Genomic DNA, 20,252 nt, shown 5'->3' on the forward strand with positions numbered 1-20,252 from the left:
TATTTTTTTCATATGCACTGAGAGAGCTGTCTCAGACCTTGACCAAGGTACTGACTTGGATAGAGTCTCCAAAAAGATGATGATGATGATAAGATACAGAATGTCATCAGATCAATTTGTGTTTCTGTCAAGAGTGAAACAGGAAAAATCAGCAATTTCAATCCTATACTTACCTCGATTTTTTTTTTTTTTTTTTTTGGTAACAGAAAATGAAGCCTGCTTTGCCATACACAGGACTGTATCACAACTCGAATAAAATTTGTGCCTCTCTTGCTTGTCTGGAGTCAATAATAGCAATTCTGCTTTTCTTCCTTCAGAAAGTGGAGTCAGGCATTTCCCAAGCCTTCTGGAAAGAACTCACCGGCTTCATCTGCTTGGGCTGCCCCACAGACCCAGTCACCATAAGCTGTGGCCACAGCTTCTGCTGGGCCTGCCTCCACCTTTTCTGGAAAGACATCAAAGTTACTGTCCATTGCCCTATGTGTAGGACACCATGCCAGGAAAAGGACTCCAAAACCAACATTTTCCTGAAGAAGGTGGTGTCCATTGCCTTGCCAGACAAGCCAGGCTCTTGAAGTCCCTGAGCTCCAAGAGCATGAGTGTGTGACCCACAAGGATATCAAGCAGATTTCCTGTGTGGAAAACAGGATCTACCTCTGTGAACGCTGCTCTGTCTCCCAAGAGCACAGTGCTCACACACAGCCCCATTGGAGCAGCTGCTGAGGGCCAAATGGTAAGTGATGCTTGGGAGAGAATGTGAAAGCTGAAGAGGGAGGCTTAGCAGAACACAGCAAGACGCTTGTCCTGATTATGAGGAAGCCGCTGTTTTTTGGGATGCTGGCACTTTATTAACAGCTAATGAAGAAAGGGTGACTGAATGTTAAGATCCCTTGGAAAGCTGGGCGTTGGTGATGCCCACCTTTAGTTCCAGCACTTTGGGAGGCAAAGGAGTGAGTTACAGGACAACCTCCAAAACAATATAGAGAAACCCTATCTCGAAAAACCAAAAACAAACAAACAAACAAACAAATAAAGATCCCTTGGGAGACACAGCCTGTCTTTCTTTCTTTGTTTTTTTTTTTTTTTTTTTTTGGTTTTTACGAGACAGGGTTTCTCTGTATTGTTTCAGAGGCTATCGTTCCAGCCCAGCCTCGAACTCACAGAGATCCGCCTGCCTCTGCCTCCTGAGTGCTGGGATTAAAGGTGTGCTCCACCACCGCATGGCCAGCCTATCTTTCTACTGAGTGATACTTCATGCCCAGGTCACTGGAAAGGAAACACTAAATTCATATCTTTTAAAAGTGTCTATGGCTGAAGACTAAATATGAAAGTACTTTGTATAGTCAACTAGAGAGAGAAGCACCCGGGAATCCCAATCTTATTCATACTATCAAGACATTAGTCATAATTATCAATCATTTCTTTTGAGCAAAGAGGTATGATATTCAGTGTTTTGAAATCTAAAATTCATTGTTACAAAAAGTAAAAAAAGAATACTGTGCTCCTTTTACTTTCCCTTACTGATTGTATTTATTGTCCACCAGGCTGTTTATTAAGTTGATATTCATTGTTGATATTCATATTACAGGAGAAACTTCTAAAACAAATGGCATCTCTATGGGAGAAGATCCAAGAAAATCAGGAGAATCTAGAGGCAGAGAATAGTATGACAAATCGGTGGAGAGTGAGTATGAGGTTCATGCTTAAAATCTGGTTGAGGCAAATATTTTTAAAAATTCCCTTTAGGAGGATGGAATGCTGGTATTAAATGAGTCAGCCACCAACTCCCAGCTCAGGAGACAGTCTTCGTCTTCCGTTGTGAGTTCCAAGGGTTAAACTAAAGTTGCCAGACTTGTATAGGAAGAGATTTATTCCCTGAGCCATTTGTCTGAACCTGGAGTGAGGTTTTTTTCCTAATCACTCTAAAGATGTCTTTAGCATTAGGCAGATCAATATTTTCTTCTCCTTTCAGGAGTGAGTCAATGCAGCTGTGCATGCCCCAGGCTATGAAACCAGAGCTCAGTGCCCTGCCCATCACTGGACTGACTGAAAGGTTCCAGTCCTTCAAAGGTGAGTGTGAACAATGATGAAATGACCAGAGGTACTCTTCAACAGTGAGATAACCTTTACACAGAAATATTTACTTCCCCAGAATGATGTCTAGGTAATCACATTATAATCTTATTTAATTATGTGGGCATTTTACAAACAAACAAACAGAAACGAATATCAATATCATGTTGTGTGTAATCATGGCAGAAAAGAGAGTATCAGTTATTCATTGAGGCATAAGGAATGGCAAATTAATTAAGGATAGTCTAATTCAAATTAAGTGTACCCATTGATGGATATATTTGGTTATTTTCCTTTAAACATTTTAGCAATTGATTTCTTATACTACATTATAGTCTTTAAAAATTTTATTAGTTTATTTTTTTACATTCCAATCCCAGCTCCCCCTCCCTCCTCTCCTCCCCCACCCCCCCTTACGTCCCATCTGCTCTTTGGAGAGGGTAAGGCCTCCCCTAGGCAGTCTACTAAGTCTGTCCATCATCTCATTGAGGCAGAACCAAGGCACCCCTCCACCCGCCACACTCCTGTCTAGGCTGAGCAAGGTATCTCCATATAGAATGGGCTCCACTAAGTCAGTTTGTACATCAGGTGTTAGATCTTGGAGTCACTACCAGTGGCCTCATATATTGTCCCAGCTGCACCATTGTCACCTATATAAAAGGAGTCCAGTTTGGTCTTAATGCAGGTTCCCCATTTGTCAGACTTGAGTCAGTGATCTCTCACTAGCTTGGGTCAGCTGATTCTGTGGGTTTCCCCTTCATCTTCTTGACTCCTTTGGTCATATTATCTCTCCTCCCTCACTTCCATTGTTGTACTCCAAGAGCTTGGCCCATTGGTAAGTTGTGGATTTCTGCCTCTGCTTCCATCTACTCCTTGAAGAGGGTTCTAGCTTCTCTGGGGTTATGGATTGTAGGCTGGGTATCTTTTGCTTCATGTCTGGTATTAACTTATGAGTGAGTACATACTATATTTGTGTTTCTTGTTATGCATTATCTCACTCAGGATGGTTTATTCCAGTTCTGTCCATTTGCCTGCAAGTTTTAGTATGTCATTGTTTCTTACTGCTGAGTAGTGAGTACTCCATTGTGTAAATACACCCCATTTTCTTTATCCATTCTTTAGTTGACGGGCATCTAGGTTGCTTCTAAGATCTGGCTATTACGAATAATGTTGCTGTGAACATAGTTGAGCAAATGTCCTTGTGGAGTGAATTTCTTCCTTTGGGTATATGCCCAATAGTGGTATTGCAGGGTCTTGAAGTAGGTTGATCACTAGTTTCTTTTTTCCCCTAGACAGGATTTCTCTGTGGCTTTGGAGGGTGTCCTGGACTAGCTTTTGTAGACCAGGCTGGCCTCAAACTCACATAGATCCTCCTGCCTCTGCCTCCTGAGTACTGGGACTAAAGGCATGCTCCACCACCACCTGACTTGATTCCTGATTTCTGATAAATCACCATACTGGTTTCCACAGAGGCTGTACAAGTTTGCACTCCCACCAGCAATGGAGGAGTGTTCCCCTTTCTTCATATTGTCTCCTGCATAAGCTGTCATTGGTGTTTCTTTTCTTAGCCATTCTGATGAGTGTAAGATGGAATCTCAGAGTTTTGATATGCATTTCCCTGATGACTGAGGATGTTGAGCATTTCCTTAAGTGTCTTTGCACCATTTGAGATTGTTCTGCTGAGAATTCTCTGTTTAGGTCTGTATCCCATTTATTAATTGGATTATTTGGTAGTTTGGCATCTAGTTCTTGAGTTCTCTCTTTGCATATTTTGGATATCAGGCCTCTGTCAGATGTTGGGTTGGTGAAGATCTTTTCCCATTCTTGTTGACTTTCTTCTTTGCTTTTAGAAGCTTCTCAGTTTCAGGAGGTCCCATTTTTTTAATTGTTGCTCTCAGTTCCTGTACTACTGGTGTTCTATTTAGGAAGTGGTCTCCTGTGCCTATGAGTTCAAATGAATTTCCCACTTTCTCTTTATGAGGTTCAGTGTGGATGAATTTATATTGAGGTCTTTGATCCATTTGGACTTGAGTTTTTTTGCATGGTGATAGATATGGATCTATTGGCATTCTTCTACATGTTGAAGACAGTTACACCAGCTCCATTCGTTGAATAGGTTTTCTTTTTTCCATTTTATATTTTTAGCTTCTTTGTTAAAAATTAGGTGTTCATATGTGTGTGAGTTTTTAATATCAGGGTCTTCGATAAGATTCCAGTGATCTATTTGTCTGTTTTTATGCCAGTATGGCACTGTTTAATTACTATCGTTCTATAATAGAGCTTAAAGTCAGGAATAGTGATGCTGCCAGATGATCCTTTATTTTATAGGTATAATCTATAGTTTTAAAATACACAAGATAGGGTGCACACTAATAATCCCAACTCTAAAAGCATTGAGAAGTGAGGACTGCCATTGAGTTTGAGGACATTCTGGTCAACATAGTGAGTTCCATGCCATTCAAGGATGAATAACAAGACCTTGTCTAAAAGGGACTGAAAAAGAAAAATCATAAAGTAATTAAACAAAGCGTCATATCATGAGCAATGAAAATGGAAAAAACTGAGACAGAATCTGAACCCTCCTTGTAGATCTAAAAATCAACTGTAAGCTCCCAGGAAATAAGTATCAAGAACCAGAGGTTAAAGGAGGACAGTTACTACCACGGATACACTTCTAAAGCATACTTAGCTCTTCCTATAGTATAAATATGATTAATTACTTGGAAATCACAACACCATTATGAAAGCCATCACTACTCACATCTAAGGAATGAGCTTTTTATTTAGACCCATGAGAAGTGTTTGCTGTCATTGCAATATACACATCTTCCTTTTGCCAGGTTTAATTAAAAGTCTCCTGCCAGAAGTAGAGTGAGGCTCCCTTCTTGACATCATCTACAAAGTCACAAAACTTTTAATCATTCTATTCTGTTTCTTGTGGAAATCCTTGACTTTGATGTGTCTGAGCCACATTTAACCCCTAGTCTTATCTTGTTTTTAAAATCCAAGAAGACTCCAGAACTTCTCTTACCTGAGAAATGTAAATGGTGATTTCAACTAAAATGTTGACTCTTCCCACAGGACAAGTATTCTTTCTAGAAAAAACTCTGCCCCTTGCAAGAAAAACTTATTTAATGTCATGAGAAGATCTAGCTTCAGACCTCACCATCAGGACCCATCTATAGATTTTTCTTGGATGCTATACTGCCTTCTGGAGATCGCAGAGTTGCATCTCAGGGAAATATTACTGGGATTTGGTAGTGAGGGACTCTTTGGACTGGGTTGTAGGAGTCTGAATCAATTCCTCACTTAGGAAGAGAAACCTATGTGTTGGATGTATGGTTGTACTTCTTGTGTGTTTTAAGGAGGGTAATCGGTCCAATTTCCTCTCTACATGGCCATTTATCCATATTTATATAGAGAAGCCAGTGAGCCAGGTTGGTGTGCTCCTTGATTGTGACGAATGGATGTTTAAGTTTCCTGGATGTTGCCAGGAGTTCCCTAATATACAAGTTTTCTCCTGGATCCATCAGTTTCCCTGCCCAACCTTTTTTCTGCAGGTGTAGTGCGGCATTTTAGTATATTTGAAGTATTTTCTGCTGTAATGTTACATGTAGAGTGCAGCCTGCCCCTCCATCTGCCTGGACCCTGCCACAATTGCAGTCCCCAGATAACACACAGGATGCTATATTAATTATGAAGCTGTTGGCAGTTTGCTTGTTTCTTACTGGCTAGCTCTGACTTAATTATTTAACCCATAATTGTTAATCTAAATATGTCTCTTACTGGAGAAAGGGTCCAGACCTCTTACTCCTATGGCGGGTACATCGTGACTCCAACTCTGCCTCTCTTTCCCAGAATCCTCCTTGACTCCTAGTCCCACCTATCTTGCTTCCCTATTGGCAAACAGTGCTTTATTCAACAACCAATAAGAGACAGATTTACAGAATGGCATCTCCCATCATCTCCTCTTTTCTGTCTAAAAAAAAGAAAGGTTTTAACTTTAACATAGTCAAATTATATATAACAGAACAGTTATAAAGTAAGAACATAGTTACGATATTTTGGCCATTAACATTTAGTAAGATTTAAAGAAAGTATCATCTGTCCTATCATTGTGTGTCTAAAGTCTTTATATGTAGCTTATCTTTTATCATAACTTTTTTATCATAGCTTTTGTAGACCAGGCTGGCGTTCAACTCACAGAGATCCACCTGCCTCTGCCTCCTGAGTGTTAGGATAACACCCAGCTCTTAGTGGTTTTTATCTTGTTTTGTTTGTTCAAACTTGTCAGAGTTACTCATTAGGACAAAGGCTAAAGCCCTTAGTTCACTGCTAGAGCCCTTTTTAAGTAAGCATGCTGAGGAACCTCATTGAATTATAGCACACATATAAACAGCATATAGCAGTTTATATGTGTGTGTATACGTATATTCATCCATGTATACATCCAGCTTTGTAACATTTTACTATCTTATTGGTGCCAGGCAGGAACACAGATGTCCTGGCTATTTTTATTTAATCTTAACTCATGCTACAGTCATCTGAGGAAGGGAACCCTCTTTGACAAAATACCTTTATAACAGTGGACTGTGGGCCAGCATTTTCTTAAATATCAATGAGGGAATGAGCATAACATTGTTGAAAGGGCTTTCCCTGGGCTGCAGATGGTGGGCTCTATAAGAAAGCAGACTGAGCGTCCATAGGGAGCAAGCCAGTAAGCAGGATTTCTCCATTGCCTGTGATTTAGTTTCTACCTCCATGTTCCTGTCCTGAGTGAGTTTTTGTCCTGGCTTTGAACATAATAAGGAAGTGTAAACCAAATAAACCCTTTTCTCCCCAAGTTGTTTTGGTGAAGGTGTTTGATCACAGCAATAGTACTCCAAAATAAGACAGTTTATTACCAGTATAGTGGGGTATCGCTGTAATAGATTTGACCATGTTGATTTGGGGAACGTTGTGGAAAGATTGGAGACCTTGGCTACAAAAGCCTTTGAGTGTTAAGATCCCAGTGACCTGTTCTATAGAATCTTGGAAGGCAAAAAAGGTAGATACCTCCTCCCCTGGGCTCCAGACTAGGGCCCACAGCCGTGGCTGCCTTATGGGAGGCCAGGCTGGTCATAGAAACTCCAGATAAGACTCCACACACTGTCCAATGCACAACTGTGGTGATACTTTGTCCTCTAAGAAATAAAGCCTGCCTGAAGATCAGAGGGTGGAACCAGCCACTGTACAGCCATAGAGGTCTGGAGGTCTGTACAGATAGACAGGAAGTGATATGACTGGGCATAGAAAGGAATACAAGGCAGGGGAAGACAAGTAATCATTTGCTTTTCAGCCTGAGGATTTTATAGATGTTAGAGTTCTAGTGTCTGGCTGCTCTGCTTCTCTGATCTTTAGCTCTCACACCCTAATATCTGACTCCAGGTTTTTATTAAGATCAATTAGGACTCATGCTACACATGGCACCAATTGTAAGGCATGAATTCATGAACAAGACAATTGCCTGTGGACTTGCAGCCATCAGCACATGCTGGAGATTCACACTGGACTCTTGTTAGAGTTCCCACCTCACAGGCTAGGTTCTTCTCTCTTCCCCAAGCCTGAAAGTGAGTTTGGAATTTTGTTGTTGTTGTTGTTGTTGTTGCTGCAGTCTATCTGCAACAAACTCCACAGACCCCAAACTCCAGAGCACCTGGACTCCAAGTGGCAGCAGCTGGACTTACCTGCTCTACACTGGCTGACTCTGCCTTCAGGCAGCTCCTGCCAGATGTGTTTCTCCCATGCAATCTTGTTTGTGGTTTTTCTGACTTCTGGCTTCCTCTCCCCTGTGGGATGCATGCTTCCCTTAGACCCCCCTCTCCTGGGGTTACCACTCTCAGAACATGGCTGTCCTCAGCCAGCCTGTTCACCACTTGTGTTCTCTGTTCAGACATGCTATGCCTCCATTCCAGTGTCACTGCTGGCTGATTTGGTGAAGACAGTTCAAGGCTGAACTCAATAAAATAGAAACAAAAAAAATTATACAAAACGTCAGCTAAACTAAGAGTTTCTTCTTCGAGAAATCCAACAAGACAGACAAACCCTCATTCAAACTAACCAAAAGACAGAGAGAGAATATCCAAATTAACAAAATCAGAAATAAAAAGGGGAACATAACAACAGACACTGAGGAAATTCAGACAAACAAGTCGTACTTCAAAGCCCTCTGTATTCCAAATAAGTGGAAAATTTAAGGGAAATGGACAATTCTCTGGATAATTACCACATATCAAAATTCAAGTCAAGATCAGACAAGCAAATTAAATAGACCCATAACCCCAAAGGAAACAAATAGTCATCAAAAGGCTCCCAATCAAAAAAAAATCCCAGGACCAGATCTTTGCAGTGCAGAATTCTACCAGAATTTTAAAGAAGAGCTAATATCAATACTCCTCAAATTGTTCCACAATGTAGAAAGGAAGGAACATTGACAAACTTTTTGTGATGTTATGGTTACCCTGACACCCAAAATATACAAAGATTCAATGAAGAGAATTGTAGACCAATCTCTTTCATAAACATGGATGCAAAAATACTCAATAAAATACTGGAACCCCGAATCCTAGAACATATCAGAACATCCACCATGATGAAGTAGACCTCATCCCAGAGAGCAGGGATTGTTGAATATAAGAAAATTCATCAATGTAATCTACCATACAAATAAAAGGAAAGAAAAAACCCCACATGATCATGTGCTGAAAAATCCTTCCACAAAATCCAACATCCCTTCATGATAAAGATCTTGGAGAGATCATGGATACAAGAAACATTCTTAAGCCACGTGTTGGCCCCTCATGCCTTTAATTCCAACACTCGGGAGGCAGAGGCAGGCAGATCTCTGAATTTGAGGCCAGCCTGGTCTCCAGAGCTAGTTCCAGGACAGCCTCCAAAACAGTACAGAGAAACCCTGTCTCAAAAAACCAAAAAATGGTTTCTGTGGCAGCATCAGGTAAACAGGCTGGCTTCCTGGCCTGTGTTCCAGTTCCTGCGGATTGCCTGGGAACTGCACAGAGCTCCCAATCCCGGCGGGAGCCAAGCACCCCAGGCTCCAAGTCTTCTCTCCTACCAACAAGACCAGGAAACCAGAGTAGTTCACGGAGGCAGCTGTTCCTGCAGCAGCATCAGGTAAACAGGCCGGCTTCCCGGCCTGTGTTCCAGTGCCTGCGGATCGCCTGGGAACTGCACAGAGTTTCAAATCCCGACCGGAGCCAAGCACACTCCAGGTCTTCCCTCCCACCAAGGAGACCAGGAAACCAGAGGAGCTAGGGAGACCAGGGGAGTAGCTGTTCTGGATCAGGTACAACAGGACCCAGCATAGGGTCCAGGGGACCAGGTAGGAGGCTAATTGCCCCAGATTCCTGTTCTTCTTCTCCACCCACGGGACCAGAACAAGGAATAGAAGAACCACCAGATTACTGGACTTGCTAGCACCCACCAAAAGGGAACTCTGGTCCCCAGACCAGTAAGGGGCTCTTTTTGCACCCACTAGAAGAAGAGATGGAAAAGAGACAATACAAAAACACACTCAGCAACAGAAAAACAAATATGACACCACAAGATTCTAGAGACTCCACACCAGCAAGACTCCAACATTCCAATGCGAACGAAGCAGAAGAGAACGACCTTAAAACCACTTTCATGAAAATGATAGAGGCCCTAAAAGAGGATATAGGGAAATCCCTCAAAGAAATGGAAGAAAAAACAAACCAAAAAATGCAAGAAATGGAAGAAAAAACAAAGCAAAAAATGCAAGAATTGGAAGAAGAAACATACCAAAAAAGGCAGGAAATGGAAGAAGAAACAAAGCAAAAAATGCAAGAAATGGTAGAAAAAACAAAGCAAAAAATGAAAGAAATGGAAGAAGAAACAAACCAAAAAAGGCAGGAAATGGAAGAAGAAACAAAGCACAAAATCCAAGAAATGGAACAAAAAGCAAACCAAAAAATGCAAGAAATGGAAGAAAGAACAAACCAAAAAATTCATAAAAGGCAACAAATGGGCGAAAAGATAACCCGAAAATTGCAAGAAGTAATGCAAACACTGCAAGGGTTGAAAACTGAAATAGAGACAATAAAAAAAAAAACAATCTGAAGAAAGGCAGAAAATAGAAAAGCTGGGCAAACAGTCAGGGACTACCAATACAAGCATTACCAACAGAATAAAGAGATGGAAGAGAGAATCTCAAGTGTTGAAGATACACTAAGAGAAATGGATTCATCAACCAAAGAAAACCTTAAGTCCAACAAATCCTTAACACAAAACATCCAGGAAATATGGGACACCATGAAAAGGCCAAACCTAAGAATAATAGGTATAGAAGAAGGAGAAGAAATCCACCTCAAAGGGGCAGAAGACATATTCAACAAAATCATAGAAGAAAACTTTCCCATCCTTAAGGAAGACATGCCAATGAAGGTACCAGAAGCCTACAGAACACCAAATAGAGTGGACCACAAAAAAAAAAAAATCCCCTCGCCACATAATAATCAAGACCCCAAACATACAGAATAAAGAAAGAATATTAAGAGCAGCTAAGGAAAAAGGTCAAGTAACACATAAAGGTAGACCTATCAGAATTACACCTGACTTCTCCATGGAAACTCAGAAAGCCAGAAGGTCCTGGATAGATATTCTACCTACATTAAGAGACCATGGATGCCAGCCCAGACTACTATACCCGGCAAAGCTCTCAATCACTATAGATGGAGAAAACAAGATATTCTATAACTAAACTAGATTCAAGCAATAACGTATCCACTAACACAGCCCTACAGAAAATTTTGGAAGGAAAACTCCAACCCAAGGAAGCTAACTACAACCAGAAAAACATAGGCATTAGAGAATCCCTCTCTACCAACAGCCAAAAGAACAAAGGGGTGAAATTCCACACATAATTCCAACAACAACAACCACTGCAAATCGAAGAAGGATGAGCAATCAATGGTCATTATTATCCCTCAATATTAATGGCCTTACCTCACCCATAAAAAGACACAGACTAGCAGAATGGATTCGAAGACAGAACCCTTCCTTCTGCTGCATACAAGAAACACACCTCACCCTCAAAGACAGACATTACCTGAGAGTTAAAGGTTGGGAAAAATGTTTTCAATCAAATGGACCCAAGAACCAAGCAGGGGTAGCAATCCTAATATCTAACAAACTAGACTTTAAAATAAAATCAATCAAAAGAGATGAAGGAGGTCATTACATACTCATCACAGGTGAAACCCACCAAGATGAAGTGTCTATCCTGAACATCTATGCCCCAAATACAAAGGCATCCACATTCGTAAAAGAAACATTATTAGAACTTAAATCTCATCTAAAGCCCCATACAGTTATAGCAGGAGATTTCAACACACCACTCTCACCACTAGACAGGAATACCAGACAGAAACTCAACAAAGAAGCAAAGGGTCTAATAGAAGTAATGACCCAACTGGGATTAACAGACATCTATAGAACATTTCATCCACATAAAAAAGAATATACCTTCTTCTCAGCACCACATGGAACCTTCTCAAAAATCGACCACATACTTGGCAACATATCAAACTTCAGCAGCTACAAAAAAATTGGAATAACTCCATGCTTTAAAATTAGAATTCAACAACACAAATTGCAGAAAACCTACAAACTCATGGAAATTGAATAATGCTCAACTGCACCATCCCTGGGTCAAAGAGGAAAAAAAAAAAAGAAATTAAAGACTTCCTGGAATTCAATGAGAATGAAGACACAACATACCCAAACCTATGGGACACTTTGAAAGCAGTGCTACGGGGGAAGTTCATAGCACTAAGTGCCCACATGAAGAAACTGGGGAACAGTTATACTAGAGAATTAACAGCACAGCTGAAAGCTCTAGAACACAAAGAAGCGAACTCCCCCAGGAGGAATAGACGCCAGGAAATAATCAAATTGAGGGCTGAAATCAATAAAGTAGAAACTAGGAAAACAATACAAAGAATCAATGCAACGAAGAGTAGGTTCTTTGAGAAAATCAACAAGATAGACAAACCTTTGTCCAAACTTACCAAACAGCAGGGAGTGAACATGCATATTAACAAAATCAGAAATGAAAAGGGGGCATAACAACAGACTCTGAGGAAATCCAGAGAATCATTAGGTCATACTTTGAAAACCTGTACTCCACAAAATTTGAAAATTTAAAGGAAATGGATGACTTCCTGGATAGCTATCACTTGCCAAAACTAAATCAAGAACAGATAAGCAATTTAAATAGACCTATAACCCCTATGGAAATAGAAGCAGTCATCAAAAGTCTCCCAACCAAAAAAAGTCCAGGTCTAGATGGCCTCAGTGCAGAATTCTACCAGAAATTCAAAGAACAGCTTATACCAATTCTTCTCAAAGTATTCCACACAATAGAAGCAGAAGGGTCTTTGCCAAACTCTTTCTATGAGGCTTCAATAACCTTGATCCCCAAGCCACACAAAGATACAACTAAGAAAGAGAACTTCAGACCAATATCCCTCATGAACATTGATGCAAAAATACTCAATAAAATACTGGCAAATCGGATCCAAGAACACATCAAAACAATCATTCACCACGATCAAGTAGGTTTCATCCCAGGGATGAAGGGATGGTTCAACATACGAAAATCCATCAACGTAATCCACCATATAAACAAGCTGAAAAACAAAAATCACATGATCATCTCACTAGATGCTGAAAAAGCCTTTGACAAAATCCAGCACCCCTTTATGATAAAGGTCTTGGAGAGATCTGGGATAACAGGGACATACTTAAACATAATAAAAGCTATATACAGTAAACCAACAGCCAACATCAAACTAAATGGACAGAAACTCAACGCAATTCCTCTAAAGTCAGGAACAAAACAAGGCTGTCCACTCTCCCCATACCTGTTCAACATGGTACTTGAAGTTCTAGCTATTGCCATACGACAACAAAGGGGATCAAGGGGATACAAATTGGGAAGGAAGAGGTCAAACTTTCACTGTTTGCAGATGATGTGATAGTTTACATCAATGACCCAAAGAACTCTACCAGCAAACTCTTACAGCTGATTAACACCTTCAGCAAAGTGGCAGGCTACAAGATCAGCTCAAGAAAAATCAGTAGCCCTACTATATACAGATGATAAAAGGGCTGAAAAAGAAATCAGAGAAACATCACCCTTTACAATTGTCAAAAACAACATAAAATACCTTGGGGTAACGCTAACCAAACAAGTGAAAGAACTGTATCGCAAGAACTTTGAATCTTTAAAGAAAGAAATTAAAGAAGCCCTCAGAAAATGGAAAGATCTTCCATGCTCTTGGACAGGTAGGATCAATGTAGTAAAAATGGCAATCCTACCAAAAGCAATCTACAGATTCAATGCAATCCCCATTAAAATCCCAGCACAATTCTTCACAGACCTTGAAAGAAAAATAATCAATTTTGTATGGAAAAACAAAAGACCCAGGATAGTCAAAACAACCCTGTTCAACAAGGCAACGTCCGGAGGTATCACCATCCTGACCTCAAGCTCTATTATAGAGCTATAGTCCTGAAAACAGCTTGGTATTGGCACAAAATTAGACAGGTAGACCAATGGAATCTAATTGAAAACCCGGATATTAACCCACACATGTACGAGCATCTGATCTTTAACAAAGAAGCTAAAAAGATACAATGGAATAAAGAAAGCATCTTCAACAAATGGTGCTGGCATAACTGGAGGCTGGCATGTAGAAGAATGCAGATCGATCCATGTTTATTGCCATGCACAAAACTTAAGTCCAAATGGATCAAAGACTTCAACATAAATCCAGCCACACTGAACCTCTTAGAAGAGAAAGTGGGTGGTATCCTTGAACGAATTGGTACAGGAGACAGCTTCCTGAACATAACACCACTAGCACAGACAGTGAGATCAACAATTAATGAATGGGACCCCCTGAAACTGAGAAGCTTCTGTAAGGCAAAGGACACAGTCAGCAAGACAAAAAGGCAGCCCACAGAATGGGAAAAAAATATTCACTAATCCCACATCTGACAGACGGTTGATCTCCAAAATTTACAAAGAACTCAAGAAGCAAGTCTCAAAAACATCAAAGGACCCAATTAAAAAGTGGGCTGCAGAACTAAATAGTGAGTTTTCAATAGAGGGGTCTAAAATGGCTGAGAGGCACTTGAGAAAGTGCTCAACATCCTTAGCCATCCGGGAAATGCAAATCAAACCAACTCTGAGATACCATCTCACTCCTGTCAGAATGGCTAAAATCAAAAACACCAACGACAATTTATGCTGGAGAGGATGTGGTAAAAGGGGGACACTCCTCCATTGCTGGTGGGAGTGCCAACTGGTTCAGCCACTTTGGAAATCAGTATGGAGATTCCTCAGAAAAATGGGAATAAACCTACCACAAGACCCAGCAACTCCACTCTTAGGCATATATCCAAAAGATGCCCATTCATACAACAAAGATGTCTGTTCCACTATGTTCATAGCAGCATTATTTGTAATAGCCAGAACTTGGAAGCAACCTAGATGTCCCTCAACTGAAGAGTGGATAGAGAAAATGTGGTACATTTACACAATGGAGTACTATTCAGCAGAAAAAAAAAAATGGAATCCTGAGATTCGCAGGCAAATGGATGACACTAGAAGAAACCATCCTGAGTGAGGTATCCCAGTCACAAAAAGAGAAACATGGCATGTACTCTCTCATATATGGATTTTAGACATAGATCTGAGGAGTGCCAGCCTACAATCCCATGGCCAGAGAGTCTGGGAAACAGAAACTTCATTTAGTGGTTGATCGAAGAAGAGGCAGACTCGCTCGGTTAAGTACTGAGCTGAACTCAAGAAAGCCAGTAACAGAGAGGGAGGACTGATGACCAAAGGGATTAAGACTGGGCTGGTTTAACCCCCAGAAACAGCTGACCTGACAAAGGTTAACTCTTGAATCCCAGGCATTAGCCTGGGAATCTAGCATGGGACTGATCAAGATCCCCTGAATGTGGGTGTCAGTGAGGAGGCCTAGGTAATCTATTGAGCCTTGGGCAGCAGATCAGTACCCATCCCGCGTATACACACGGACTTTGGACTCCCATCCAACAATGTGAGGTGCACTCTCACCTTGAACTCTTGGGGAAGGGTCTAGGCCCTGCCCTATATGAAATGACAGACTATGGGCACCCCCATGGAGGGCCTCACCCTCCCTGGGGAAATGAGGAGATAATGGGGGGGTTGGGAGGAGGGCACGGGAAGAGGGGAGGGAAAGGGAGAGGGCCCTGGACTGACTTGTGAAGCAACCTTGTTTCTTATCTAAATTTAAACTGAAAAATATATATATAAAAAGAAAGAGAAGTGTGCTTAGGATTAATTTAATAGTACTATATTTTACCAAAGGCATAATATCTGTCAAGCAATTTTTCCATTTTGATGATAACCAGGAAAAACATGCGTTATCTAAAAAGACATATTTAATGTTAAGTTTAATAGCATCGCAATTCAAAAAAAAAAAGGGAATTCTTAAGGGAATTAGTTAAAACAGAATTATTTCCCATATTAAATTATGGCAAACTATTACAATGGAGGAAGTTAGTTCTTTGTATGATAATATAGTTGACAGTTTGAAAATGGAACAATTTAATGAGAGGTTAACTAATTCAGGTAGGATTTATGTAATGTCAATTATAAACATTATCAGTTCTATCATTTTTGTTTTATCACTAAAAAGCTAGTTAATATGAGTGCTAAGGTGCAATTTTTAGAAAAATTTAATAAAACAGATCATAGAGCTTTTTAGAATCAGAAAGAGGAGTTTAATGGAGAAACAATTTCAGGATTGTCTTCTAAGGATAGAGAGAAACAGCCTAAAGTTTTCAAATAACCAGCTTTAGTTCATCCAGTCTCATTACAGGAATAACTGCCAAATGATAGATATCCCCAAGGCTGTGTAAGAGTTAAATCAGCTCCTGTGGAAATGTTATAAGGAGATTCAAGGAAACAATAGTCTCATATGCATGCATTCACTTTTTGTGAAGCTGATGTTAAATTTATGGTCAGTTTGTAATACAATTATCCCTAGATACTGGAGAGACTTGGTTATAGCAGTTTTGGAGCCTGGTCCCCAATTAATATGGAGAACCTGGCTGAAAGAAGAGGCTAAGACCATTGGATAACAATGTAGGCCTAGAGGCATGGAAATCTCCCAAGACAAACTTCTTGGAGAGGGAGATTATGATGATGTACAAAGGCAATCTGTATATGATGACTACATGCCCTAGACTTATGCCATGAAGCAACTTTGCAGGCTTGGAACAGAATTGGAGAAGTAGGAAAGAAAATCGAGTCATTTATTAAAGTTATATAGGGCTCAAAGGAAACCTTAAAGGATTTCTTACAAAGATTGACTTCAGCAGTAAATAGAATGATACCAGTTCAGAAGCTAGACAAATAATAATTGAGTCTCTGACTTTTGAAAATGCTAAATCACAATGCAAAAAGTAATTAGGCCATTAAAGGCAAGATTAGCACCCTTAGAGGAATGGATACAATCAGTATTGAATCTCATGATGAGGATGATGCTTGGATAGCAGAAGTGATTTACAGAGGTTAGAAGAAAAACAAAAATGTCAAGTGTTTAATTGTGGCAACCAAGTCACCAAGAAAGGGATTGTAAACAGGGTGTTCTTAGAAAAAACTTATTTTTTATTTAAATTAGAAACAAGCTGGCTTCACAAGTCAATCCCAGCTCCCTCTACCTCCCCTCCTACCCCGCCCCTCAGGTTCCCCAGTCCCTTCACCCAATCCCTACTTCCATCCCCCAGGGAGGGTGAGCTCCTCCATGAGGATCTTCAGAGTCTGACATTTCATTCAGGCCAGGACATAGGCCCTCCCTCAAGAGTCCAGGCTGAGAGAGCATCCTTCAATGTGGGATGGGCACCCAAAGTCCATTTGTATGCCAGGGATAAATACTGATCTACTCTGCAAGGCCCCATAGACTGCCTAGGCCTCCTCACTGACACCCACATGCATTTTTCAAGCAGAACATGACGAAGGTGTAACAAAGGCAGACATTAGACTAATGAACATAGATCAACAAGGGGCAGCCAAGGTAACCCTTTGTCACTGGGAAACTCCTTTGAGGCCTCTGTCAGGCCCCCATGTCAAATTCAGTTCAGTTGTTTTCTGTTGCCACCAAAGACCAAACAAATGCCTTTGATCTGGGCTACCACCTGTGGCCATGAGGGTGTCCAAGAGCCATGCTGCCACCAGGGCCATGCTGATCTGAGTGGCCTGTGCTGCCTTAAGGGCCATGGTGATGTCTGGCCCAAGCTGTTGCCAAGTACCATGAGTGAGTCTGTGGTCCTACTACAGCTGGGGTCTTTGATGATGACTGTGTCCCTGTTGGGGTGGGGGTCATTGGAACCGTGCTGTGCTGAGCTAGCCCCACCTTTCACTGGTCCTGGGATAGCTGGCTCTGCCCATTGATGGATACTGAAGCAGGAGAGATGGTCCAGCCCCTCAGGAGAGTTCTGACCCCGCCCCCACACTCAGGAGAGATGGCCCCACCTATCACTACAGGCATGCACTTCACCTGGGCCACACACTAACTCTTACTCCTCGGTCAGAGACATAGGCGAACCATCCCTGAGGAGCAGGAGCACTGCACCCCACCCCTTGTCTTCATGTAGTAATATGGATGAGAGAAAGATGCCCTCACCTCCTCACCCATTACCACCTGGAACAGGTGACAGAGCTGGATCCGGGGTTACAAGAGTGAGATGAATAGCCTTGACACCCACTGGCTGTTGCACACAAAAGACCAGGCTTTGCACAACACACTACCCTATTTATTCTACAACTTCTGCAAGTCTTCTCTCACTTTTCTTTTTGGTTGTGGTTTTTCTTTTGGGGGGGATTTGCAAGAGCAAGGGACAGGTATATTAGTGTGACCTGAATGCATGATGTTAACTCCTTAAAGAATCAATAAAAGTTTAAAAAAAACTGGAGGTATCATCATCCCTGATTTCAATTTGTACTCCAGAGCCATAGTAATAAAAATTGCGTGATACTGGCATAATAACAGGTATTCTGATCAGTGGACACCTGATTTTTTTTTAAAGAAGCCAGAGTCCTGCGACTTTATTCCTCCTTTGAGCTTGGGCCACTGGCTTCTCGTCACTTCCCTCATTCCATGGCCCTGAAACTGCAATCTGTGCTCCTGCCTCAGTCCAAGAAACCCAAGTCGGTTCCTGCCGTGAAACTGGAGGACAAGTAGGCCTCTCTTCGCCTGCCTAAGGGAGAAAAAGAACAGCAAGAAGCAATTGAACACATTGACGAAGTACAAAATGAAATAGACTTAATGAACAAGCCAGTGAGGAAAATTTGAAAGTAGAACAAAAATATAACAAATTCCAAAAGCCACTTTTTCAGAAGAGGTCAAAATTGATCACCAAAATTCCAAATTTTTGTGTAACAACATTTGTCAACCATCCACAAGTGTCTGCACTGCTTGGGGAGGAAGATGAAGAGGCTCTGCATTACTTAACCAGAGTTGAAGTGACAGAATTTGAAGACATTAAATCAGATTACAGAATAGATTTTTATTTTGCTGGAAATCCTTACTTTGAAAATAAAGTTCTCTCTAAAGAATTTCATCTGAATGAGAGTGGTGATCCATCACTGAGAGTCCACTGAAATCAAATGGAAATCTGGAAAGGATTTGGAAAAAAACGCTCAAGTCAAATGCAGAATAAGGCCAGCAGGAAGAGGCAGCACGAAGAGCCAGAGAGCTTCTTGACCTGGTTTACTGACTATTCTGATGCAGGTGCAGATGAGTTAGGAGAGGTCATCAAAAACGATATTTGACCAAACCCCTTGCAGTACTATTTGGTTCCTGATGTGGATGATGAAAGAGAGGCAGATGATGAGGAGGAGGAGGAGGAGGAGAAAGAGAAAGGCTTGGAAGATTGATGAAGAAGGGCATGAAGATGAAGGTGAAGAGGAAGATGATGACAAGGGGAGGAAGGAGAGGAGGATGAAGGTGAGGATGACTAGCACAGAAGACTGATGGATTCCAGCCCTCGTTTTTCTTTTCTTTTCTTTTTAATTTTCTCCAGTCCCTGGGAGCAAGTTGCAGTCATTTCCCTTCTCTCCCCAATTCCTCTTGTACTCAGTTGCCCTGTTTTTGAGGTCTCTTCTCAACACCATGGTGCTCAGCTTACTTGGGGGAAAATACCTTGAGCAAAACACAACAAGAAAAGAGTCTCCACTCTTCTGTTCTAAATTGATTTTTATTCTTGTCTCAGGCTATGGTTTCAACACTACCTACATGCTCTGTAGGGAAAAAAAGAGAAGCCCTCTGGCTCCCTGGGCTCTACTGGAGGCTGGGGGTGCTAGGCCCCTGTGTAGCAGTGAATAGAATCCTAGCTTTTTTCCTTTCTCTTTATATGGGCTGAGAGATTACACAGTGTTTCTATGTGAATACAGACAGTTAGCATTTACCAACATGTAACTTTCTCTTATTTAATAAAAATAAAAAACATAAAAGGGGGTATAGGTCAACAAGGGTGGGTTTGAGGTGTTTGTGGGGGTAAGTATGCATTGTGACCACATGGCTTCTCCTTTGGCATGTTTATTTGTGATGTTTCATAGATATCCTTGCAGTTTAAGGTGATACTTTTAAAATAAAATTCTCTCCTAACCATGACTTGAGCCCTGCCACTCAATGGGAGCATCAGCAGAACCTGTAGAGTTTTATTTGGAATTGACATTCTCTGCTGTAACCTTAATTTTTTTTTATTCTTTTGGTTTTCACTGGAAGGAAAAAGATGCTCATTTTTAAATGTTGAAGTGCATATGCTGTTTTGTTACAATAAAGTCAATGTGTACACAAAGGACCGGATGCTTTTCTGTCAGGGCAGATGCTCGGTATGACCTTCCAAGTTTGACCTGCATAATGACATCATGTCAAAATCTGTCTCGCTAACTTGGTATTTTTTTGATACGCACTTTGCAGGATGACCTCAGGGGTATGCAGACTGAGTTAAAGGGATTTGAACCATGTCTTAATGTTTGAAACAGAGTGATTGGATACAGTTTGCTAACATGGACATGGACCTTTGATTTTTATCTCAATTTG

At 41.0% G+C, this 20,252-nt stretch overlaps 1 pseudogene; it reads left to right on the forward strand.

Moving 5' to 3' along the window:
• The first annotated feature begins 570 nt into the window (after positions 1 to 570).
• On the forward strand, positions 571 to 20,007 carry LOC121137443 (annotated as a pseudogene).
• Positions 20,008 to 20,252: the final 245 nt, after the last annotated feature.

Source organism: Mesocricetus auratus, unplaced genomic scaffold (genome assembly GCF_017639785.1).
Source record: "Mesocricetus auratus isolate SY011 unplaced genomic scaffold, BCM_Maur_2.0 Super-Scaffold_100691, whole genome shotgun sequence".
Lineage (NCBI taxonomy): Eukaryota > Metazoa > Chordata > Mammalia > Rodentia > Cricetidae > Mesocricetus > Mesocricetus auratus.